Source organism: Saccopteryx leptura, chromosome 3 (genome assembly GCF_036850995.1).
Source record: "Saccopteryx leptura isolate mSacLep1 chromosome 3, mSacLep1_pri_phased_curated, whole genome shotgun sequence".
Taxonomy (NCBI): Eukaryota; Metazoa; Chordata; class Mammalia; order Chiroptera; family Emballonuridae; genus Saccopteryx; species Saccopteryx leptura.
Genome location: NC_089505.1, coordinates 333,660,934 through 333,688,236, shown reverse-complemented (window position 1 = coordinate 333,688,236; position 27,303 = coordinate 333,660,934). Strand labels below are relative to the sequence as shown.

General features: G+C 39.2%; 1 protein-coding gene across 1 annotated transcript in view; it reads right to left on the bottom strand.

Annotated features, from left to right (window-relative positions):
* Positions 1 to 27,303, bottom strand: part of CPQ (carboxypeptidase Q) — a 576,439-nt gene that overhangs the window by 38,741 nt on the left and 510,395 nt on the right. The gene's annotated exons all lie outside the window — the stretch shown is intronic.

Sequence of the window (27,303 nt, the reverse complement as noted above, 5' to 3'; positions counted from 1 at the left end):
ACGGCACCATTTCTCTGACATCACTCCTAAATTCTTCAATATATTTAAAATGTCTGTTTATACTATTTGTCTTCCAATTTTATCATCACTATTATTCCTGGGTCTGTTTTTCTTAACTGAGTATTCTTGTAATGGGTCACATTTTTTGTTTTTTCACATGTCTAGTAAATTTTTGATTGGATAACAGACTTTGTAAATTGTACATATTTTCTAGATTTTCTTGTCTTCCTGTAGCGAATGTTGAATGCTGATTTTATGATTAGAAATGTGCTTGATCCTTTCAAGGATAGTCTTTAAGTTTTGCTAAGGTGAGTCTACAGTTGTCTCAATTCTAGAACTAGTTTAGCCCTACAGTTAAAGTGAGACCCTTTTGTGGTCTCTATTGAATATACCACATACTCAAGTTTGTTCCATTTTGGCTAATCAGAATTCAAAATTTTCTTTCTACCCTTGTGGACTATTCAGCTTCCAGCAACCTCATGGCTGGCCTTTGCCAAATCCTAAGGAATTTTACCCTATACATTCTCAGCTTAGTATGCAGCAAAAGACATGAGGGGACCTCTTTTTACAGATGTCTAGAGTTCTTTTATTTTTTAAATTTATTTTTATTCATAGTGAGAGGAAGAGAGGCAGAGATAGACTCCTGCATGTGCTCTGATCAAGATCCACCTGGCAAGTCCACTAGGGGTGATGCTCTGCCCATCCTGGGCCTTTGCTTTATTGCAACTGGATCCATTTCTTAGCACCTAGTCAGAGGCCATGAAGCCATCCTTAGTGCCCAGGGTCAACTCACTCTAATCAGGCCATGGTTGCAGGAAGGGATGATAAGACAGAGAGAGAGAGAGAGAGAGAGAGAGAGAGAAGCAAGAGGAGGAGGGATGGAAAAGCAATGGGTGCTTTTCCTTTGTGCCCTGACCAGGAACCAAACCCGGGACATCCACATGCTGGGCCAATGCTTTACCACTGAGCAAACTGGCCAGGACCTAGAGTTCTTTTTCTGTGTAATTCCTTCTTCTCTGTTACTCTGTTCCATAAAATATAGCTGCCTCAGACTCCCTGAACTCTAATCTCTGTCTCTGCAATTGATCGTGACCACTGTGCTGTGTTAGGGATTTTCCTTCCTGTTGCACGGACTAGACTATGCCTCCAGGCAGAAAAATGGGGCAATTGGGGTCATCTTTTGTTTCCTTTACCTCAGGGGTCACAGTCTTCACCTTTATGTTGTCCAGTGAATGATTATTTGTTTAATATAGTTTGTCTAGTTTTTCTTTTTTTATGGCAAAAGACAAGTCTAATAATTTTCTCTTATGGCCTGAAGCCGATACTCTTAACTTTTAGAAGGTAAAAAATATGTCATATGGTGCCCTTGCTCTTACATTTCAGCACCTGAAAGTAGCTCTACTTATCAATATAGCACAGTGATTAATAGCACAAATTATAGAGCCAGTTTTACTGAGTTTGAAACCTGACTTTGCACGTATCAACTTGTGGAATGGGGATATTTTACTTCTCTGTGCCTTAATTATCCCATTTATAATATAGGAATTATAGTAATTATAGCTAACTTTTAGGTTTGTTTGAGCTTTAATGAACTAATAACTTAGAATGATTTTGGTATATGATAACGCTTAGTATGGTAGCTGTTGTTAATATTAGTATGACACATCATCAAAAGGCCAGTTAGCTTATTCCCATATAATTTATCTTTCATTGTTTTGAAATCTCATGACAATAATCAGGTAGTCCATGAAATCACATAATACTTTTTCATTATTGTTATATCAAAGAATCATGCATCCCATCTCTGTCAGTCAATCTTAGGTGACATACTTGTCATTAGGCTTCAAGCTTGAAACAAAAGATCTTAACAAAAGCTACATCTTAAAATCTGAGGGAATTATCATATAAATTCATCCTGCTCTTCATTTTTCCATTCAGGTTAGCAATGAAAAGGTATATGTGTGCTGCATTTCTAACAATGAAATTTTATTGGAACTGCACTTGCTACAATAGATCAATAAAGGAACACAACAGTGATTTGACTTGTAAAATGAAGACTCCTTTTATAAAGCAAATGATTACCCACTAATTTATCTATCCCATAAATCTTGACTTTTATACATAAGGTGTGTAAATGGACTGCACGTGGAATAATATTAATTTCAAAGACAGGGCTTGGCCTCTTTAGATGGCTGTTTTTAAACATAAAAGAGCTCCTGCTTTAAGGAAATCCTCCTTTGAGCTTTGAGGAAGTTCTTGGGAACAGAAGGTCCCAATATTTACATGTGTTAGGCAAGGGTTTGTTAATCACTTGTGTATGTATTTAACCAGCCTGAATATCAGTCATGCATTCAAGAATCAAGGAAGAACTAAAGTTTTAACATAAACATCTTTGGTATTTGCTCTGTAAACCAACCCTTGTGATACCACTACCACTATTCTTCCATCTTGGGAGTAGTCCTCTCTCATGTTTCTAAAGGCCCCTCCCTCTTGGTCCTGGATCAAAATGGACAGCTGTCAGGTGACCCCCAGCAAAGATGTTGGCATGATCTGAAAGTTCAAGTCTTGTAAATGTTTAGTGATAGTCTTCAGAGGATAAAGGGATAAAGAAGCAATTAAAACTCATTCTCCTGACTGGATACTATGATTAAATTAGATTCTGATGCATACTTAGCTTTTGATGTAGAACCACATTGCAGAGGTCTGTAGACTATAAATGATCTAAGTAATGCCCCCCCCCCATCCTACTGAGGTACATGACAGAACTATCACAGAATAACAATATCAGTTATTCTTATTTTCTTTTTCTTTCTTTCTTTTCTTCCTTCCCCCTTCCTTTCCTTCCTTCCTTCCTTCCTTCCTTCCTTCCTTCCTTCCTTCCTTCCTTCCTTCCTTCCTTCCTTCCTTCTTTCCTTTCTTCTTTCCTTCCTCTTTCTTTCTTTCTTTTTCTCTTTCTTTCTCTCTTTCTTTCTTTCTTTCTTTCTTTCTTTCTTTCTTTCTTTCTTTCTTTCTTTTTTCCTTCCTTCCTTCCTTCCTTCCTTCCTTCCTTCCTTCCTTCCTTCCTTCCTTCCTTCCTTCCTTCCTTCTTCTTTCTTTCTTTCTTTCTTTCTTTCTTTCTTTCTTTCTTTCTTTCTTCTTTTTTATTTTTTATTTTAGTGATGGAAGGCAGAGACAGATTCCCACATGCACCCAGACCAGGATCCATCAGGCAAGCCCACTAGAGGGTGATGATCCTCCCATCTGGAGCCCTTGCTTGGTTGCAGCCAGAGCCATTTTTTAGTGCCTGAGGTGGAGGCATGGAGCCATCCTCAGCACCTGGGGCCAAATTACTTCAATCAAGCCATGGCTGAAGGAGGGGAGGAGAAGCGAGAGAGACAAAGAAACTAAAGGGGAAGGGGTAGAGAAACTGATGGCTTCTTCTCCTGTGTGTTCTGACTGGGAATCAAACCTGGAACATCCACAAGCCAGGCCAATGCTCTACCACTGAGCCAACCGGCCAGGGCCCAGTTATTATTTCTGAATCATATAACAGTGTCCACCTCATGAATAATAATTTAAATATAAATTATCTTTTCTTAAGAAAAGATTAATGCTTTTGTTTTCTTATATATCTTAGTACTATTTTTGTGAGGAAATATAGAGGTTGATTTTGTAGTCCTCTCCTATTAGTATGAGAACCAGAGGACAGCAGAGAGTAAATCATTTACTTGAGATTATACATTGTGACATAGAACCCAAGAAAATCCTGGACCTTGGAACACCAATCTAGCAACCCTTCTGCTAGATCAGGGTCAGTAAAGTATTTTGTAAAGGACTAGACTAAATATTTTAGATTTGGTGGGACATATAGTCTCTGTTGCTATATAACTATTCTACTCTGTTGTTGTAGCATTAAAGCAACAATAGAGTGGAAATGTATATGAATGAGCATGACTAGTTATAATGAATTTATGATAAATTTCTCTGTCTCTCTCTGACTTTCCATTTTACATAGGAGGAAACTGATGTTAATTTACTTGTTCAAGGCCACATGACTCTAAACAAAGCATGAAGACTGCAGCATGAGTCTCCTGACTTCTAATATTTCTTCACTGCTAACTGTCCCATGGGAAATTCTTAACTACACTTTCACTTTCAATGAGGAAATGTTAGGACCTGGGGAGTTTCTGTTGGGTTTCAGGCTGGTCATCATCTATCCCTTCACATTATTGTGAACATTTTCCTGGGGGAAAAAAAAGTGTAACTAGATAGAATGATGGTGTGTCCATTAAATTTTATTCTTTAAATTTTCTGAAATGATACCATTTTATAAACTATCTCTTTGATGTACTAAATAGTATCCAAATACAGAATAATGTTTTTGATTCACTTTGTATTTTGACTATATATTTTCAAATCCTAATCTGGATTATAACACTTTAATGGGCATATTGTGTACTTTTTGTTTAATTGCATTCTTTAAAGCAGTCTAACAACTACATCTTCAATCATAGTACTTAATTATCTCCTCCAATCCAGAGAATGTGTACATCAAACAATAAAATAAATTGATAAAGACTCCTTTGTTTTAAGTAGCACTTTAAAATGAGTAGGTAGAAATGGAACCATCTTGATTTCTGGGGTCTCTTCTAGCTTTATCATCACATAGTAAATGATAGGGTGACCAATTGTCCTAGTTTGGCTGAGACGGAGGGGTTTCATAGAATGCTGTACTTTCATTGCTGATACCAGAAAAGTCCCCAGGCAAATCAGGATGTGTTGGTCATCCTGAGTGCTGAATAATATGTGTTGAATGAATTGACCACTAACCATAACTCTGCATGCCTCAAGGTAATGATCCTCATCTGAAACAGGGACTGGGGATGAGGACAAGAATAGGAGGGCTGTCCAACTTCTTAGCAGTAGGAGCATGGTAGGGCCTTATGATTTTGTAAAAAAATCAAACTCAACTATATTAAAATATCAAAATGTATATCCATTTGTCCATTGACAAATATAAATAAGTTTGGGTTATTCTTGCTACATTTCTCACTCATTAGTAAGAATAGTGTAATTTATCACTCAATGTAAGAAACATGTAAACAAAGGATGCCTTTAGCTCCAAAAGGCATTAACCTGCATTAATGCTATAACAAAAGGCATTTCTAATACAAATCAAAACTACTATGAGATACCACTTCACACCTGTTAGATTGGCTATTATCAACAAGACAGGTAATAACAATTGTTGGAGAGTCTGTGGAGAAAAAGAAACCCTTATTCATTGCTGGTGGGAATGGAAACTGGTACAGCCATTATGGAAGAAAGTATGGTGGTTCCTCAAAAAAATAAGAATAGAACTACAATATGACCCAGCAATCCCTCTACTGGGTATCTACCCAAATAACTCAAAAACATTGGTGCATAAAGACATATACACGCCCATGTTCATTGCAGCATTATTCACAATGGCCAAGACATGAAAACAACCAAAGTGTCCTTTGATAGAGAATTGAATAAAGAAGATATGGTACATATATACTATGGAATACTACTCAGCCATAAGAAATGATGACCTATTGCCATTTACAACAACATGGATGGACCTTGATAATATTATACTGAGTGAAATAAGTAAATCAGAGAAAGCTAAGAACTATATGATTTCACACATAATTGGGATATAAAACAGTCCCATGGACATAGATCAAAGTGAAGTGTTTACCAGGGGGAAGGATAATGGGGGGAGTAAAGATGGACAATATGCTATAACAGAGAGAGATTTGACTTTGGGTGATGGGTACACAACACAATCAACAGTTCAAATGCTATAAAGATGTTTAACTGAAACCTATGTACTCATTGATCAATGTCACCCTATTAAATTTAATTTTCTAAATAAAAACAAACAAACAGATAAAAAGAAGCCATTTCTCAACATGGAAAACCCTCCACAAGCTACTGGTGATTATCAATTTTTAGACTTAACAGAGCAGCCAGCTGCTAAAACAGGACCCATAGCAAGCCTAGGAGGTGAGCCCAGTGTCCAGACTCTGGATCTGAAGCTATAGACCAAATGACACCTTCCTGAGATTTCTCTTAAGCCTCCTACCATTTCTACCTTCCTCTGACAACTGGCTCTCCAAGTTTGGCTGGCTGAGAAGATGTGCTCTGGATTTCCCAGCTTTGGGGAGAGGAGTTTCAGGTGGTAGCATTAGAGCCCCAGCTGCTCAAAGGTTTCTTTGTTGCTAATAGAGTTAATACTCCTGCCAAGGGTCTCCGCCTCTACCCCAGGTGTCAGCTACTCTCCCTGCTCTGCAGAATGTTAAAAGTAAATACTAGAAGGATTCACACTGTCCATTAATGTAACAGTTGCTAGCACATTAGACAGGGTTAAAAACCGCAAATGACTAAAAACTTAGGAAAAAGCTACGTAAAGGGTTTTCAGACTTTTCTTATAGAAACACTCACCACTGAAAGCCTTATTCTAATTTTCAGTTACATCTGGTGACTGTTTATTTAAGACCTTGGTTGAAAATTCAGTTTAAATATATATGCATCAGTGAATTCAGTTGCCATTATTGACTGGCCAGACCCAGTAATGTGTCTGGCTGGTCTTATTTCAGAGTCTTAATTAGGATATGCAGGGACAGTCTCCCTGACTGTCAGTGTCCTAAGGAATTCAGGCACTTACTTTTATTAAGGATAGTCTCCACATCACCCCAGGCCACTGATAACCTGCAGTTCTGCCCTGATATTTTTTTCTCTGTAATTCCTGTTTTGGCCTTTAGTTTTTCTATTTATTTCACTGAGTCCATTACGCAAGGGGGTATCATTTCACCTCTTCTGTCTCCTTTTTCCCCTTTTGCTTTTTCCCTTTCCAATTACTTTCTGTCCACCTCACCTACTTTTCTTTGTTATTTACTCTTTCTTTTTAGTTGTCCTGTCTTTATTATCTAATTTCTACTCCTCTTTTGCAATATGTTCCTTGTTTTTCACTTGGAATGTCTTTAAGCACTTAAAAAGCCAATTATCACCATGTTGCTTAATTTTTAGGAAACTTGAGTTTTAGTGGAAACTCCATTTCCTTAGTGGGCTGTGGCAGAGAGGTAAAGGCATATATTAACCAGAGCTGGCTGAAGTGGGGAACAGAGAGCCAGTCTGCAGCTCTGTGTCAGGAAACTATGAAGCAGGTGGCGAGGGACGAACACATACCCACATCCAGCTTAGCACACACTGTACTCATCAAATATATACAGCCTGTCTGTGCCCAGAGAAAAATCGATTTCTCCTCATTATATGCCAAATGAAGGCTGTAGAAGTCAGGTACTGATCAACTACTTAAAGGGAAGAGACTCAAAAATGGCACAGATCTTTCTGAAATTGCTATGAAGTCCAGTTTCAGAAACATGGGTACTTGAGCCAGCTGAGGCTATTCCTACAGGGTGACTGATGTCTGTGCATTGATCAAAGTGCTCCGAGTATTCTACACATCCCCAAACATTCTGCTAACATAAAGTCTGAACAACAGGGGCCCACTAGTTAGAATGAAACCGTTTCAGGTTGAATGAAGCCTTCAATCAGTTCTGAGTCATTGAAGACTCAAACCCACGCCGGCCAATATAGTGTTTGATTACAAAACACAACAGTTGGGCAGTGCAGGTAACAATAATTATCTCGGTAATTAAATTCTGTCCATCCCTGTACACTCAGGACCCTGGTCTTCTGTGGAAACAGAAGATGCAGGGGAGTATCTTTAGAATACTTGTGTTCTTCTAGTGAGCAGGTCATTAATACTGTCCCTGAAACAGTGAGAAGGCAGATTGCCTCCCCTTTCATACCTCCTTCCTCTCCTTTCTGGTTCATCAAATTTCAGTTGTGTTGCAGAATGGAAAAGAGGGAGAAAGCTGCAAACAAGGGGGGAGGTGGACACTGTGAGGAAGAAACCAATTTTTGTCTTGTGCTCTGCGCATTTCAAAATGGTAATGCTACACTCATTAAACTGCCCATTAAGCAAACAATACAGGGAAACAAGATGGTGTTTAGGAGGTTGGGAGGCAGGAGAGGCAAGTCAGAGAGAGGAAAAAAGATGAGGGCATTGTTTTTAAAGGAGGCTGCAAAATATTCATCCAGGAAAGAGAATGCCTGCGTACATTTATTGAAGAATGAAGCAACACATCATGTCAGTACTGACAACTGCAATAACATCTCTGTGGCAGCCACACACAGCTCTGCTGGTGTCTAACAAATCAGTGGAGAGTCTAGGATGGTGTGACTTCTGTGCAGTGGTTTAATGTCAAGAGGAGGTATGACCAAATACCCGATATATTGATGTGAGGTGAAGAGATATCAGATCTGTGAAAGTAAATATGGCTGGTTACCTATTAGTAAAAACAGGGAGACAGAAAAGGAGAAGAAAAAACACTGAATTCCTATTGTATGCCACATACTTCCACACATGTTGTCACATTATTTAACCCCTAAAACACACTGGTGCAGTGGGTATTATTAGGCTTTGTTCACAGATGAGGAAATAAGGTTCAAAAAGATATGTAAATAGCTCAGGTTCGTACAGCTGCTCAACGAATCCCATATGGCTTCCACGCTGTCATGATACCACATGAGAACACAGCCTAGGTACCTTCAAGAAAGAAACTGAACACTTGTGGAGCACCGAACATGTGCCAGCTACTTGAAAACATACTCTCACATTCTGCATCTCCGATAATTTCAGCTCCACCAGTATACAGACGATTTGACAGAAAAACTGTATGGGGCCCCTTCAAAGGACAATTCTAATCTCCACCACTGCAATTACACAAATCTGGTGCCTGCGGTTGAGAGTATTATGAAATCCCCAACATTTAGTCCCCCTCCTAAACAGGGAAATCTCATTAGAAAACCAAAGAAAAGCCTTTGGAAATAAACAGGGTAGAAACCCAAGAGATTTCTTGGCTATGCGCACACTGCCTTCATAATGGTGGATGCTTGTGCTGCCCCTGCTGAAGACAATCAACACAAACAGTGATAGGATTCAGCTGGTTTGCACTGGTCTGGCAACACTGATACTCATTTTTTGTTGATTTCGGTGAACTGGTTGTTAAAATGGTACTTGTAATCAGGGTTTCCTCTAAGGTCGATGCTTGGGCAGCTGCCCAATGTGGAAATCTCAAATTTACATTCCTTACTCTTTTAACATTCATCTGCAGAACAGCATATATATTCTAAGCACCTGTAGTAATGTTCATTCTGTCCATAGGTGAAAAAAAAAATTGCAAGTGAGGATGCCAATCAAGAAGCAATATGAAAATATCTTCAATAACAGTGTTATTGTTTTTTTTGTCAAGTATTATTTAATATTTTTTATTACTATTTTAAAACTGTTTCTTATAATCTAGTTTTGTGCCCCTCTTTTATTGTTCTTATTTAGGTATTAAATGGATGAAATAATAAACTACCTTTCAGTATATCTTTTTTTATACTTAAAATGGTCATTAGGGCAGAGAATTGGTTGTTAAATTATTTGAATCCCACCACTGAATACAAACATTGTTTCTGTGGACAGAACAGCTCTGGAGGATAGGTCTGATTTCTAACAATTTCAAAAACAGTGGCACAAGGACATGTTTCTCAGTATTTTTAGTAGCTGTGGTGAGTTATTTTCCTGAAACTTTCAGTTATAGTAGATGATTATAGCTAACATCAACGGAGCCTTTGCTTACTGTGTACCAGGCACTGTTCTAGCCACTTTATATGTCTTACCAAATTGCAGGTGGGTGTGTTTATCTTCAATAGAGAAATACATATGTAACTAGTCCAAGGCCAGATTTGCTAGTCCTTTTGCAAATTAGATATTATGCCCATCATCAGAGAATTTTGTCTTTATCCATCAAAAATAGTGCCTATATTAAAATTTTATTTATTTATTTATTTTTTACAGAGACAGTGAGTCAGAGAGAGGGATAGATAGGGACAGACAGACAGTAACAGAGAGAGATGAGAAGCATCAATCATTAGTTTTTCATTGTGCGTTGCAACACCTTAGTTTTTCATTGATTGCTTTCTCACATGTGCCTTGACTGCAGGCCTTCAGCAGGCTGAGCAACCCCTTGCTGGAGCCAGCGACCTTGGGTCCAAGCTGGTGAGCCTCGCTCAAACCAGATAAGCCCGCACTCAAGCTGGTGACCTCGAGGTCTCGAACCTGGGTCCTTCCGCATCCCAGTCCGACGCTCTATCCACTGTGCCACCACCAGGTCAGGCAATAGTGCCTATATTAACCCATCTTTTATGTGCTTTATTTTCTACAACTGCTTCTCACCACAGGTTTTATTTATTCACCTCCCTACCTTATTTTAAAATACATTAAAGTCCTGGTTATGCTTGCCTAACTTAAAAAAAAAACCCAACAAACATTCTTTAACCCCATACTTCTCTCTAGCTACTGCTCTTGCTGTCTCTTCCCATTAGAGCCAAACTCTCTAGTTTTCTTTCTTGCCATCTTTCTTCCCCCTTTTCCTACTCAGTTTTCAATCTACTTCCCCCCACTTATTCCCGAAATTGCACTTGCCAATCTCATCTTTCCGGTTGTAAAATCCAATGGGTATAAGAATGTCTTTCTGGGATGTAAAACTTGGTTGACCATCTGTCCTTGAAAGGCTTCCCTTGGCTCCTGTCAGGGTGATTCCTCTTCCTGGCTGCCCTCCCTGCTGCCCCCTTTCAGGTTTCTCTATAGATTTCTCCTTGTGTTCTCAGTTATACTCTTCTGCATGGTCTAACCTCTATTTTATGGCAGCATGACCATCGAGTTCTGATGACGTACACCCCCTCCAGCCCAGTTCTCACCTGAAGCCCAGACACAAATCAGACTACCTAAAGGATTTTTTGTCTCTGCCCCCTAACTGTTTTGTCCTGTGTTCCCTAATTCTGTGAATGCACTGCCATAATCCAAGCCCGAAACCTGGCCTCATCTTTAATGCTTTCCTCTCCCTCAATCTCATCACTAGGCTGTGGTATCACCAATCCATCCATCCATCACCATTCATCCTGCTGTTCCCCTTGTGGTTGAGGCTTTGTCTGGTCTTCCTGTCTGTTCCAGTTTTGCCCCTCTAATCCATTTATCAAAGCTACTGCTGGAGTAACCTTTCCAAACACAAAAGGACCCTCTCACTCCCCTATCTAAGCCTTGGAATCATTCCCCTTTGCTATGAGAAGTCGCTACTGCTTCTCAAAACATATACAAAAGGCCTGCTAATGATAATGCCCTTTTCTGTCTTTTAGCTTCATTTTTCATCTCTCTCTTGCTCTCTGATGTCCAAGCACACCAAACTTCTTTCAGTTCCTTACTGTGCCACATTCCCAGTTTCTGGGTGTTCCTATACTTGTCCTTTATGTAAAGCACTCCACCTTTACCCTCAAATCTTTCAACTGACTTCTGGGTAACGCTTACTATTTCAAATGCCACCTCTTATTTGAAGCCTTCCCAGATCTCCAAAGACAGGACTCAGTGCTCCTTCCATGTGTCCCTCCAGCTCCCTGTACTTCTAATAAGATGGAAGTCAACATACTGTTGTCTGGTTGTCTCTTTGTGTACCTATATTTTCTAGTAAATATAAACTCTTGAAGAAAGCACAGTTTTTATCTTGACTATTGCTGGGCTTCTAACTCCTACCATAGTATCTAGTAAAAAAAAAAAAAAGGTTAAAAAATTACCAGGTACTCAGATCCTGTTTTTCAGCATTAAAGACAAAGGATTGTTCTGGAGTTCAGGGTAGACAATGGGAATGGGAGAAGAGGACTCTGCTTTCCGGGCTGCCTTTCAGGAAGACATGGGATAACTTCCCAGAGTAGATGAGGGGAAAGAAAGGTACTCATTTGTTTTGAGAGAGAGCAAAGAAAATATAGAGGGTTGTTAGGCCCCTTTTTTTTGTCATGTTCGAGATATTAGCCAAGTTTCAGCTGACTGTTGTTATGTCTCCCTTGGAAAATGAACATCCTGTACTGACTGCGTGAGGAAGAGCCATATTACTTACCCTTCCCCCACACTCAGAGGATTGAGTTCTTTAACATTTGCTCTTGAATACAACTCAAGCTCTCCACTGACTGGTGAGTGATGAAACGTGGTCTGAAGCAAGTTATTGCTTCAAGATGCTGGCTAGAAGTGTAGTAGCTCTTTGAACAGTGATGTTAAAAGAGAAGTCTGCATAGCATCTGGCACTGTGGAGCCTGACCACAGACATCTGAAATGCACTTGCTGTTTAGGGAGCTTGCTTCTGCCCTGGGATGCCTCTATAATCTACAAGCCCTGGAAGCTAGGATGGGGGCCATCATCCTACCCTGGGATGAAGAGAAAATAGTGACTGGAGGATGAAGCAGTTGAGAAAGCTTCATAGAGATATTAGCATTTGTGCCAGTCCTTGAAGACCTAGTTTCTAAGAGCGATAAAGAAAAGGCATTCCATGTCTGACTTTTCCTCATTCTGTGAGAAAAGACACACAGGAGGATATAAACAGTGTATGCCCAGGGAATAACAATTAGACCAGCTGAGCTTGAGAGGTGCTATCCTGTCAGAGAATATTGGAAGCTAAGACAGGACAGAAATACCCTACAGTGTTCTACAGGTAAGATCAATGGCTCATTTACCCAGCTTCAAAAGGCTGCAAATAGCTTTTTTTATGTTGGAAAAGAAATCCAATCATTGGTATCACTTGCTGCTATGAATCTGGTAAAAAGCCCTTCCTGAAGACTGTACAAATGGCCACAGAGCCCTCCATTCAGGCAGCAGTATTATAATACACTGCTGGGAGAGTCCAAACATAATGATATCATTCGGCTCCTATATGGTTTGTACAGAATTCCCAGAGTCCCTGGCTCCTTTAATGGGTTCCATTTTACTCCATTTTGTAAAGCCTTAGAGAAGGCCAGCTTTGAGAAAGGCTAGACTGTGGGTGTGCAAAGATGATTGAAGCACAATTGCAGTCCTGCTCAAGTAGAGATAAAATGAGATGCTCTAATAATACAGGACAACATGTCAAAAAAAAGGAGAAAAGAAAACATGAATGAGGACACAAGAGTAAGGACACAAATAAATGTGGAGCAACTGGAACTCTTACACACTGTTGGTGGAAATTGAAAATCAATTTGAAAAACTGTTTGGCAGTTTTCTTACAAAGATAAATATACACCTACCCTTTTACCCAGCAATTCCACTCCTAGATATTTTCCCAAGGGGAAAAATTATATATACATATCCACAAAAAACTTGAATAAGAATGTATATGGTAGCACCATGCATAAGTGCCCCCCAAAACTTAAAACAAGCTAAATGTGTATTTAACAGAAAAATGGGTCAAGAAATTATAGAATGTTCATGTAAAGGAAAATACTCAGATGGTTCAGAGGAGAAAAAAACTGAGAGCTCATGGGTGATGCCCTCTAACATTTCAATACAGTGGGAGGGGAGAGAGCTTCAGTGAGAGTGACAGCGAGGTTGGGCTGAAGCTTGAAGAGCATGAAAAAGGGTTGAGAACACCTATAGGAACTTTGAAAGAGGGTTTTCCTGAGAGGGATGGAAAATTCTGTGTTATACAGCATGAATTAATAATGGAAATAATTGCCCAGGCTTGGCACTAGTAAGGGATCTAGAATGAAAGCATATGGTGACTGTTGTGAAGACTCTTGAAATAGGTCATGGCTGGATGTGGGGATGAAGCAAGGTGGGGCCAATGGAGATAATGAAAGGGTCAAGGATCTGGGAGTCAGGAGGAAGAGAAGAAGTTTCAGGAGGCATAAGAAATTTCATAAGGCAGTTTTGATAAGTGAAGGTGGTTTTATGGATCAAGCTGTTCGGAGGAGAGCAGTTCCGAATGATGAGTTTCAAGGTATCCTGATGGATGGGCTGAAGGGCAATAGCATTCAGCACTGCAAGTGGAAGTCAATAGGAGGATGACAGAAGATGTGTAGGGAGAGAGCCTGAGCCAAAGGAGCTGTTTTAAATATTATGTCACTGGCTATATTTAACTCCTTGAAGTTGAAAGTGCTTCAGGGTATGTTTAAAAGTTATTCTTAAACAAGTCCCTTTGAGTGACACAAAAGTCATTTTACAAATGAAGTCTTACTTCAGTGCCTCATTATACCACCCCTCCCCAAAGCCTGCCTTCTAATTGAGGTAGAATTGGGGTGTACAGAAGTAATTGCTGAAATCAGTTGACTATTTAGAAGGTGATTCCATTAGACAAAGGGCACGAATTGTCATAGACCTCACTGTCTGAAAAAAGTCACACATTTTGACACTTAAAAAATAAAATTTATGAAAAGAAAGGAGTTGGTTTGTTCTTATTCATCTTTCTTTAACTTATTTTTTTATTGAAATAATTCCTTCATACCTTTAAAAATCAGAGTTCTTATTTGAGGACTCCCAGACTACTGCATCAAGAAATATATTCAAACAGCCAGTGGGAGTTTTTTGGTATCATGAGTCAGAGGAAATGGTAACAGAACTCTTTCTACCACTTACTGATTGTGTATCTCTTGACAAAATATTGTCTTTTTGTGTCTCATTTTTCATGTGGAGAAATTGTACAAGTGAAAAAGCTATAAATGTGGAATATAAGTGTTAAATATACTTTTAAAGCAGTGAATCATCAGTGAGTCTTTAAAAGAAATTAAATTAAGGAAAAAGTCAACCTTGATCTGAAACAGCACTCGTAATGAGGAAACAGCAAGGCATTCGTAATGAGGAATTCTCTGGAAACAGTGGGTGATTAATGCAATGAGAACTTCTGCACCCTCCTATCATGTCTATTTTCTTACCAGCATCAGAACCCACACACTCTGCCTCCCACCTGCTGCCATAGAAGAATGCCCCTCTCTCAGGTATCTGCTTAGCTAACATTTTCACCTCCCTCAAGTCTATGTAAACCTCACTTCTCAAAAACAGTTATCCTGACCAGCCTGTTTAATACTACAATCTGTCTCCATCCACCTCCATAACTCCTAATCCATCTTACTCTTCTCTACTTTTCTCTTTCCCATAGCACTTATTAACTTCTAACATTCTATAGGTTACTTATTTATTATCTATTTTTCCTATGTCATTATCCAATAGAACTCTCTGCAATAAAAACATTCTAGATTATCAGAATCCAACATAGTAGCCTCATTTGGCCGTTGAATACTTTGAACGTGACTTGTACAAATGAGGAACTGAATTTTTAAAATTTTTAATTTAATTTAGGCCCTGGCTGGTTAGCTCAGTGGTAGAGTGTCATCCTGGTATGTGGATGTCCTGAGTTCAATTACCAGTCAGGGCACACAGGAGAAGTGACCATCTGCTTCTCCACCCTTCCCCCTCTCCCTTCTTTTTATTTATCTCTTCCCTTCCCACAGCCATAGCTCCCTTGGAGCAAGTTGGCCTCAGGCACTGAGGATGGCTTCATGGCCTTGCCTCAGGTACTATAAACCAGCTTAGTTGATGAGCAATGGAGCAATGGATAGAGTGTAGCTGGGTAGGCGACTTGCTGGGTGGATCCGGGTCAGGGCACATGCTAGAGTCTGTCTCCTTGCCTCTCGCTTTTCACTTAAGACAAAATAAATAAATAAAAATTTAACTTATTTTAAATTTGGATTTTAATTTAAATAGCTACATGTGGCTAGGGGCTACCACGTCAGGAACAGACCTAGAGTCTCTGTGCCATGAGATCAGGGGACTATGCTTCATATAGCAAGGTCTCTGAAGCCTCTGGTAGAGTGCCTGACACAGAACAGGTGCTCAGTAATGTGCTAAAATACATATCATCCAAGTCCAAAACCAGCTTTTCCAAGGTCTTTCAGTCTATTGCCTAAAGTGAAAGGGACAGGACTCTTAGGAAATCCTCCTCTATCCCAGCATATCAAGTATAAACTGATTGATGGATAAATAAATCCAGAAGACTGGTCAGATGCTTTTTGGCAGGCATATCCTACAAGTCAGCACATTGCCTGATCCTTGGTTTTCCTGATTTTCAAATATCTATGCTCACACATATAAATTAAGGAAACAATCCCTCTTGCACAAAATCTAAACCCTCTCATCTGAAGCAATATGTAATGCACTAGGTTCATTTGTGGCTATTATCAGAATTCTCTACCACAGAGCAGACATTCTCTACCACTATGGTCTTTCAGAGGGAGGTTAATATACATCTATCTATAAAATACTGCACCATCCCAATGGTACAGAAAATAGGGCACATTTCAGCTTTCACTGATCAAAAACATTATATTATGTGACCATTGATTCTGAGGTCACAGAATATAATGTTTTATGTTACTATATCCTGGAAACTAAGCAGAATTACCAAATAGCCGTACAAATTTATGTGATTTTAGTAGAATGAAAGTACTATGCAGGAAATTAAATAATTATGTTGAGTGATATTTGAAAAGCTATTCTGAAGATAAAATATAAAATTATTCAGATGATATCAAATCAAGAGTCTTTTTAAAAAATCTTTTTTAAAGACTTTATTCATTTTAGTGAGAAGAGAAAAGAGAGAAAGAGAGAGAGAGGAGGGGAGGAAGGAGCAGGAAGCATCAAGTCCCATATGTGCCTTGACCAGGCAAGCCCAGGGTTTCAAACTGGCAACCTCAGCTTTCCAGGTTGATGCTTTATCCACTGCACCACCACAGGTCAGGCCATCAAGAGCTTTTTAAAATATATTTTTTATTTTATTTTATTATTTTTAAAATTTTCAACTATTTGGTATTTTTTTTCTGTCTCCTTCCAAAATCTTACTTTGAAAATCCATAAAAACAGTGTTTGCAGTTATACTGATGTATCAAAGAATTCACAAGTGCTTTACTGCATGGCAGTAACACTAAAGATTAGGTAATATTCTATTTGGTTTATCTGCTTAGTCCCTTAGGTTCCCAGTACAAGTATCAGACTGCTATGTCTGTAATTCACTTAAAAATACTTCAACATATACTTGTGAAATAATGTTCATAGTAGCATTATTCACAGTAGCCAAAAGGTGAACCAATTCAAATGCCCATTGATAGATAAACAAAATATGGTTTATACATACAATGGAATATTATTCAGCCTTAAAAGCAATTAAATTTTGACACATGCTACAACATAAATGAACTTTAAAGACTTTATGCTAAATAAAATAAGCTAGACATAAAGAAAAAATACATAATATGAGTCCACTTAAGTGAAGGACCTAGGGTAGTCAAATTCATAAAAACAGAAAGTGGAAGGGTGGTTACCAAAGGCTGAGTAGAGGGGAGAATGTTATTGTTATTATTATTTGACTGGTACCGAGTTCAGAGTTTCAGTTTCAAAAGATGAAAGGTTCTGGAGGGAAGAAAGATGGCGGCAGAGTAAGTGGATGTTCCAACTGCCACCTCCCAGGATCAAATTGGATTACAACTTAAGTTAAGAACAATCATCTTGAAAAACCATCCTATGGCTCCTAAGAGGAATCTATTACCAAGAATCACCAAAGAAGCCACACCGAGACTGGTAGAAAGGGTAGAGACATAGAAAGCATTGCCCCACTCCCAGGAGTGAATGGCGGTCTGGGGGGACTCTTATGGCAGGTTACCCTGAGAGTTGTGAGTCCTTGGCTCCAGGCCTGCAACCCCAGCTTAGAGCCCCAAGCCTAGAAGAGGTGCCCAGACAGCATTTAGCTGTGAAAAGAGCTGGGTTTCTGTCCATGAGAAAGAGACACACCTCAAAGATGCAGACTCTCTTTAAAGGGCCCATGCAGAAAACCTCATTCACAGCCACTTACCCAGGGCTCTGGTAAGGAAGAGCTGAGAGGACTAGAGTTGTGTGAAGAGATTGCAAAGTTGGAGGCCCAGGGAGAGACACTGTGGGGGATGGCCACCGGAACCCCTGTGCTGAGTCATTCTCCAGTACTGCAGTTGCCATATTTCTTGGGCGGAGCATCCCCTTTGTGCCACATCAGCCTGGGAAAAAGCAGCTGCTCTGCCCTTGGGAGTGTTTCCTACCCCAGGGATGGCGACGGGTCATTCTGAGAGGCCAGAAAGCAGGGGCACAAAAGTGACTCAGTTTTTTGGTGTTGAGACCAGTGCTCTCTCCCACACTCCCAAGTCTATGACTGGTGCTTCCACATCACAAGAGACTCAGCTGAAACTATCTGGAATGGGGGAATATCAGACCACACTTTTGGGTCTCAGAGTCCACACCCACCAGACTCCTGGGGCCACACCCCACTGAGATTTGTAAAAAAAGTCTGGACAGACAGATACCTGGGACCAAGGAACGGAGTCATACCCATCACCCTTCCTAATTGCTAAATTGACACAGGCTCTACTTATAGCAGAGGTTTACTCAGCAGCTGAGCCCAACAAGCAGCCAGCAGACAGGCTGTAGGAGGAAACTTGGCTGTTTGAGCAGACTTTCTCCCAGGCCCAAAGTGATTAAAAGCCAGCCTAGAAGTGCAGCTTTGTATTTCCATGTACACCTGGGCCCAGTAGTGGTAGCCACAAACTCTGAATTGCTTGTAGCTCCAAGAAGGTTGCTGAGGGCCAATCATGGGCAGTGTATTCCACTGGTATGCACTGGGTTCCTGTTTGGGAGGCCCAGGGATGGCACATCCAGGAGCCAGCAGTGAAAAGCATTGGTTCAGGACCTAACAACCCTTACTAGAGTATTATCTTAAGGAAAAGCTCCTCACACTAGGCCCAGCTGAGGCAAGTTCCACTCTCTCTGATCAGCAAAGGCACAGTGGCTCATGTGCATTGGATAGGGTGGAGCTTCACAGTCAGCTGGCCTTTGCACTGGATATTCTGTCCTGCTAGGCTAGATTCCACAGGGAAAAGGGAGAAAGGCTTGGAGCATGGACATTTAACGTTTGGGTCCCTGTGTGTCTATTGTTGGATCTGTTTGAGGGGCTTAGCCACCTTTGATAGGGGCATAGTCAGCCCCAATAGAGGACTTTCTCAGTCTTCTTCCCTGAGAATGGATCTCAAAAGCTGAAAGAACTTCTGCAGAGGGGACTGTCAACCACACTCAGTCTGAACCTACTCCTCACTTTGTTGAGGAGGAATAAAATTTGAGTATCCAGCAGTGGCTGAGGGATCAAACTCTGGAGTAGGGGCCACATTCCCTTTACTGGGCTCCAGACCAAGAAACTCCTAAAGTAGGGGGTCCCAAAAACATTGTATTCACAACATCAGCTGCCCTAACCCACCAAGTGTGCAAGCTGTATAAAGGTTGGTTGGGTGAGGCTAATCTGAGCCCACACTACAGTCTTACTACAGAAGACTGTGGGAAGACCAAGACGCTGCAAGAGGGAGGGGAACAGTTGAAAAATAGAGAAAAATCTTACAGAGCTTGGGGCTTTTACAGAGCTCTTGTCATCTCTAAGCAATAGGAAGCTGATCCTAATATATACAAAGGTTGGCCCCTCCCACAGTACCCAGACACAGAAAATGCAGACACAAACAATGAAAAGAGCAGTAGCTTCAGACTTGTAACCCACAGTGGGTTACAAACAACAGCTGATGCCAACCAAAGAAGAACTAGAGCCAACACTACTGGTAGTGGGTGGAAGACAGCATGAACCCTAGACTCAACTATCTACACAAGCAGCACAACCAAAGGTGGAGTCTAGCAGGCACCAGACACTGTGGAAAATAAATATGTACAACAGGAAAGACATTGCACAGTGTGTAATACACATAATCAAAGTGGACCATTAGAGCCAGCTAGCCTGAAGGGATAAACGTACTCATAAAAAGACCAACTGCATCCAATACTCATATACAACAAGGGAGAAAATAGTACCCTCAGGAAGCATTCCTAGAACAAGGAAAACAAGTGGCCTGGAGGACAGTACCACCGAGCCCATCTTCTTCATAAACAACACACAAATATTTCAAGGTCAGACAGCACTACCTAAAACACAGACAAAATAGAAAGACAGAGAAATCGACCCAAATGAATCAACAAGAGAAATCCCCAAAAAAGAAGTGAATGAGATGAAAGTAACCAAAATACCAGAAAAAGAGTTTAAAACAATAATTTTTAGGATGCTCAAGTATCTTAGAGCAACCAAATAGACATAATGAGCACCTAAATAAAAAGATAGCAAGCATCAAAAAGGATATTGAAATCATAAAAAAGAACTAGTCAGAAATGACAAATACAATATCTGAAATGAAGACTGCACTAGGAGGAATTTATAGCAGGCTGAATGAAGCAGAGGATTGAATCAGTGATTTAGAGGACAAGATAAATGAAAGCAGGGAAGCAGAGCAGCAAAAAAAAAAAAAAAGAGGCTCAAAAAGTCTGAGGAAACTCTAAGAGATTTCTGTGTCAATATGAAGAGAAAAAACATTTCACATCATAGGGGTTCCTGAAGAAAAAGAGAATAAACAAGGAATAGAGAACCTCCTTAAAGAAATCATAGCTGAAAATATCCCTAAATTGATGAAGGAAAAAGTCACACAAGTTCAAGAAGCACAGAGAGTCCCATTAAAGAGGAACAGAAAGAGACTTACACCAAGATACATCATAATTAAAATACCAAACTTAAGAGATAAAGTTAAGCTGCAAGAGAAAAGTAATCAATTACTAAAAGCTGCAAGAGAAAAGTAATCAATTACCTACAGAGGAGTCGCCATAAGGATGACATCTGACTTCTCAACAGAAACACTTGAGGCCAGAAGGGGATGGCAAGAAATATTCAAAGTGATGGAAAGCAAGAACCTACAACCAAGTCTTCTTTATCCAGCAAGGCTATTGTTTAAAACTGAAGGAGAAATAAGAAACTTTCCAGACAAGAAAAAAATTAAAAAAACACAAGGAATTCATTACAACCAAACCAGTACTGCAAGAAATGTTAAGGGGCCTGCTGTAAAAAGAGCAAAGGAAAAAAAAATCAAGAAAATGAGGATTTTAGATTTAAAGAATAAAATGGCAATAAACAACTACATATCAATAATAACCTTAAATGTAAATGGATTAAATGATCTGATCAAAAGACATAGGGTAGGTGTGTGGATAAAACAGGACCCGTACATATGCTGTCTACAAGAGACCCACCTCAGAACAAAAGATACACATAGACTAAAAGTGAAGGGAAGAAATAAAGTCCACACAAGTGGACATGAAAAAAAAGCTGGGGTAACAATACTTATATCTGACAAAATAGACTTTAAAAGAAAGGCTATAGTAAGGGATGAAGAAGGTCACTACATAACAATAAAGGGAGCAATTCAACCGGAGGACATAACCATTGTAAATATATATGTGCCTAATATAGGAGCATCTAAATATATAAAGCAGATTTTGGTGGACATAAAAGGCAAGATCAACAGCAATACTATAATAGTAGTGGATTTCAATACCCCACTAACATCAATGAATAGATCCTCCAGACAAAAAATTAACAAAGAAACAGCACCCTTAAATGACACACTAGATCAACTGAATTTAATAGATAACTTCAGAACCTTTCACTCCAAAGCAGCAGAATATATAGTCTTTTCAAGAGCTCATGGTACATTCTCTAGGATAGACCACATGTTAGGGCACAAAACAAGTCTCAATAAATTTAAGAAGATTAAAATCATATTAAGCATCTTCTCTGATCACAATGGCATGAAACTAGAAATCAACTACAATAGAAAAACTAAAAAACATTCAAATACTGGGAGGCTAAATAGAATGTTATTAAATAACGAATGTGTTAACAATGAGATCATGGAAGAAATAAAAAATTTCCTTGAAAGAAATGAAAATGTACATACAACTCAAAATTTATGGGACACAGCAAAAGCTGTGAGAGGGAAGTACATAGCATTACAGGCATACCTTAGAATCAAGAAAAAGCTCAAATAAACAACTTTGCATCAAAAAGAACTAAAAAAAAGAACAAATGAAGCCCAGATGAAGTAGAAAGAAGAAAATAATAAAGATCAGAGTGGTAGTAAATGACATAGAGTCTAAAAAAAAAATACAGAAGATCAATGAAAGCAAGAGGTGTTTTTCTGAAAAGGTAAACAAGATTGATGAACCTTTAATGAGATTCATCAAGAGAAAAAGAGAGAGGACTCAAATAAATAAAGTTAGAAATGTAAGTGGAGAAGTAACAACTAAAACCACAGAAATACAAAGGATTGTAAGAAAATACTATGAAGATCTGTATGCCAAGAAATTGGACAACCTAGGCAAAATAGATAAATTCCTAGAAACATATAACCTTCCAAAACTCAATCTGAAAGAATCAGAAAACCTAAACAGACTGATTACAATAAATGAAATTGAAATAGTTATATAAAAAACTCCCAGAAAACAAAAGTTCTGGAACAAATGGCTTCACAGGCGAATTTACCAAATATCCAAAGAAGAACTAATACCTATCCTTCTCAAGCTATTTCAAAAATTCAAAAGGAGGAAAGACTTCCAAGCCCCTTTTATGAGGCAAGCATAAACCTCATTCCAAAACCACGTTAAGACATTACAAAGAAAGAAAACTATAGGCCAATATCCCTGATGAAATTAAATGCTACAATTCTCAACAAAATATTACAAACAGGATCCAGCAATACATGAAAAAAATCATACATCATGTTCAAGTGGGATTTTTTTCTGGGGAGGCAAGGCTGGTATAATATTCGCAAAGCAATCAATGTGATTCATCACATAAAAAAAAGTAAGGATAAAAAATCATATGATAATGTCAATAGAGGTAGAAAAAACATTTGATAAAATCCAGCACCCACTTATTATCAAAACTCTCAGCAAAGTGGGAATACAGGGAATATACCTCACTATGATAAAGGCCATGTATGACAAACCCACGGTCAACATCATACTCAATGGACAAAAATTAAAAAAAATCCCCTTAAGATCAGGAACAAGGCAGGGGTGCCCACTTTCACCACTCTTATTCAACATAGTTCTGGATATCCTAGCCACAGCAATCAGAGAAGAAGAAGAAATAAAAGGCATCCAAACTGAAAAAGAAGAAGTAAAACTGTCATTATTTGCTGATGACATGATACTGTACATAGAAAACGCTAAAGTCTCAGACAACCACTGAACCTGATAAATGAATTTGGCAAGGTGGCAGGATATAAAATCAATATTCAGAAATCAGTGGCATTTTTATACATCAACAATAAGCTGTCTGAAAGAAAAATTAAGGAAACAGTCCCCTTCACTATTGCAACAACAAAAAAATAAAATACCTAGAAGTAAATTGAACCAAGGAGGTAAAGAACTTATACTCAAAAAATTATAAAACATTGTTAAAAAGAAATCAAGGAAGATACAAACCAGTGGAAGCATATACCATGTTCATGTATAGGAAGAATAAACATCATTAAAATTCCTATATTACCCAAAGCAATGTATAAATTAAATTAAATTCCTATTAAAATGCCATCAGCATACTTCAAAAATACAGAACACATATTCCAAAAATTTATATGGAACCAAAAGAGAACATGAATAGCCTCAGCAGTCTTGAAAACGAAGAATAAAGTGGGAGGTATCACACTTCCTGATATCAAGTTATAACTGGGATAACTTGGTTAAAAATACTTATTATGTCATCAAAACAGCCTGGTACTGGCATAAAAACAGGCATATTGATCAATGGAAAAGAATAGAGAACCCAGTAATAAACCCACACCTTTATGGTCAATTGATATTTTACAAAGGAAGTAAGAGTATACAATGGAGTAAAGACAGTTTCTTTAACAAATGGTGTTGGGAAAATTGGACAGGTACATGCAAAAAAAAACCCCCAAAACTAAATCACCAAGTTATACCATTCACAAAAATAAGCTCAAAATGGATAAAAGACTTAAATTTAAGTAATGAAACCATAAACATCTTGGGAGAAAACATAGGCAGTAAACTCTCTGATATCTCTTGTAGCAATGTTTTTGCTGATACTTCTCCATAGGCAAGTGAAATAAAGGACAGGATGAACAAATGGGACTATATCAAACTGAAAAGCTTTTGCACAGCAGGAGACAGCATGAACAAAATAAAAAGACAACCCACACAATAGGAGAACATATTTGCCAATATGTCTGATAAGGGGTTAATAACCAAAATTTTTAAAGAACTTCTAAAACTCAACCCCAGGAAGGTAAACAATCCAATTAAAAATGGGCAAAAGAACTGAATAGACACTTTTCCGAAGAGGACATACAAATGTTCAATAGGCATATAAAAAATTGTTCAACGTCACTATGCAAATTAAAACCACAATGAGATACCACCTCACATCTGTGAGAATGGCATTTATTAACAAACAACACAGAAGTGGTGGCGAGGGTGTGGAGAAAAGGGAAACCTCCTGCACTGCTGGTGGGAATGCAGGCTTGTGCAGCCAGTGTGAAGAACTATATGGTGTTTCCTCAAAAAATTAAAAATGGAACTACCTTTTGACCCAGCTATCCCACTTTTAGAGATATATCCTAAGAATCTCAAAACACTGACTCCAAAGAAGATATGCACCCCCCCCCATGTTTATTGCAGCATTGTTTACAATAGCCAAGATCTGGGAACAGCCCAAGTGTCCATCAGTGGATGACTGGATTAAAAAGCTGTGGTACAGATATACAACGGAACACTAAGCAGCTGTGAAAATGAAGGAATTCTTAACCTTTTGTGACAGCATGGGTGGACCTAGAAATTATTATTATTTTTTTTATTTTTTACAGGGACAGAGAGAGAGTCAGAGAGAGAGAGAGAGATAGGGACAGACAGAGAGAAAGGGAGAGAGATGAGAAGCATCAATTATCAGTTTTCTGTTGTGACACTTAAGTTGTTCATTGATTGTTTTCTCATTTGTGCCTTGACCGTGGACCTTCAGCAGACCGAGTAACCCCTTGTTGGAGCCAGCGACCTTGGGTCCAAGCTGGTGAGCTTTTTGCTCAAGCCAGATGTGCCCATGCTCAAGCTGGCGAGCTCAGGGTCTCGAACCTGGGTCCTCCGCATCCCAGTCTGACGCTCTATCCACTGCGCCACCACCTGGTAAGGCGGACCTGGAGATTATTATGCTAAGTGAAATAAGCCAGGCAGAGAAAGAAAAATATCATATGACCTCACATATATGTGGAATCTAACGAACAAAGTGAACTGAAAAATGGAAAAGAGGCAGAGATGAGGTCAGACATACCAGAGCAACAGCAGTCAGAGAGAAGTGGCATGAGGGGATGGGATCAGAGAAGGTAAAGGGATTAGTGGGGAAAAAAAAAAAATATATATATATATATATACACACACACACACACACACAACACAGAGATATATATAACAGGATAGCAAATCCTAGAGGAAAGGGGAGAGGGAGTTAGGGGGAAGGGGGTAATATAAAAAGGGACACATGAGTGGAGGGTGAGGGAGTTGTATTCAGTGGGACACTTGAATCCATGTAAACACAATAAATTAAAAAATTTTTTTTAAAAAAGAAGATGAAAAGGTTCTGGAAACAGATGGTGGTGATGAACAAAATGTGAACGTACTTAATACCAGAAAACAGTAGACTTAAAAATGCTTAAAGGGATAAGTTTCATATTATGTATATTTTATCACAACTTAAAAAATGTATCAGCATTTGCAGGTTGATAGTGTGTGGCCATTACTTAAATTAAGCTATTACCCGACTACTGTCTGTATGCTAATCAAGAAAACACAATGCAGGAGTGATCTTCCCAATTAGTGACTACAGGTTCTCTTTTCTGTATCTCAATTCACTGGCAATGCTTTGCCAATTAACATACTGAAAGTCAGAAATGGTTGTTTTAATTGATGAAATTAGTAGTCTGCTTTGTAGCATGGTGACTATTAGAAATAGGCTCTGATTAGTGAAACTGAAAACCTTTATTATAATCATAAGTGGGTCAATAGAAATATTTTAGAGACATTGCCCATTCTTATTCCACAGGGCATAAAATCTAGTTAGGCCCTAAAGCCATTAGCCTCATTTGTGATGCTAAATATAGGCTAAATCCCTAAACAGTCCTATGTCTAGCCAGGATCACTTGACAATATCTGGTCATTGATGCTAGCCATAAGGGTGACGAAACCTCACCCCAGGAATCTTCATTATGGCGTTCAGTGACTATCTTGTGCAAGAGGAGGTTAGAGCAGCTAAATATAGAGAGCTGGACCATGCTCAAGTAGATAGAACAGGTCGCATGAACTGCATGTTTGTGTGTACTTGCTAATACATGTGTACTGAAAGAATGTTTTATCTGTGACAGTATTCACCTGAGAGTTTTGTTCATTATAACCTAGTAGTGACGTTGTTAGGTAAGTAGAAAACCCTTACCTCAAACTTCTTCAGAGGCTACTGTGACTTATCAAAAATAACCTAAGAGGCTTTGGCTGGGTAGCTCAGGTGGCAAGAGCATCATCCTAATGTGCCAAGGTGGTGGGTTTGATTTCAGGTCAGGGCACATATAAGAATCAACCAATCAAAGTGTAAATAAGTGGGACAACAAATTGATGTTTCTCTCTCTCTCCTCCTCTCAAATCAATAAATAAAAAATAAAAACCTCACTAAAAATAAAATAACCTAAGATCACACATGACCAAATCAGCCCAGGTCAGGTCACAGTCACCAGCGCAGAGGCCAGAGGAAAATTCTAGTGACAAAGGACATGGGAAACCAAACTGTGAAGAATCAGATCATTAGTCCTGGGAATCCACAATGAAGTAATTTAGTTTGCTCTCTGCTCTCATTTTAGAGAGAAAAAAACTGGGATCTCAGAAGTGTCAAGTGGAGGCTACCAGAGCGGGTGGGGGCGGGGGAGGCAAATGGAGCAGATGTTGTCAGTGTCACACCCCCGCCCCATAGCACTCAGCTTCCTTAGGAGATGGGGTGTGTCCCACTTCAGAAACTCTCCCGGGAGCAGAGCAGCTGACAGTGATGGAAATAAAGTCCCTTGGATCAGCCGTGGGCCAATGATGAAATCTTCCTCCCCTCAGGCTGGAGCCTGTGAGGCATGTTCTACACTGTCTTCCGGATCTCAGAGGTCACCCAGTGGCCCACAGAAGTAACCCGCTCAATTACACTTTCTTATTAGCTTCCTTCCATCCTTTAACTCATTTCCTTATTGCCTGTCAGTGCTTTCCTCAAAATCCTTATTTAATAGAAAATGTTTGGGGTGATATAACCCAAAGCAATCATGTAATTTTCCCAATGTGCCCAGTCAGCTGTCAGGTTGCAGAGCTTGTGAACCCAGGTCAATCTGAGTTTGAGGATCACGCTCTTCTGTTGCACATATTTGAATGAACACCTCTTTTCCTGACTCAGTAGAGATCGGACAAAGATGGAAGGAAGG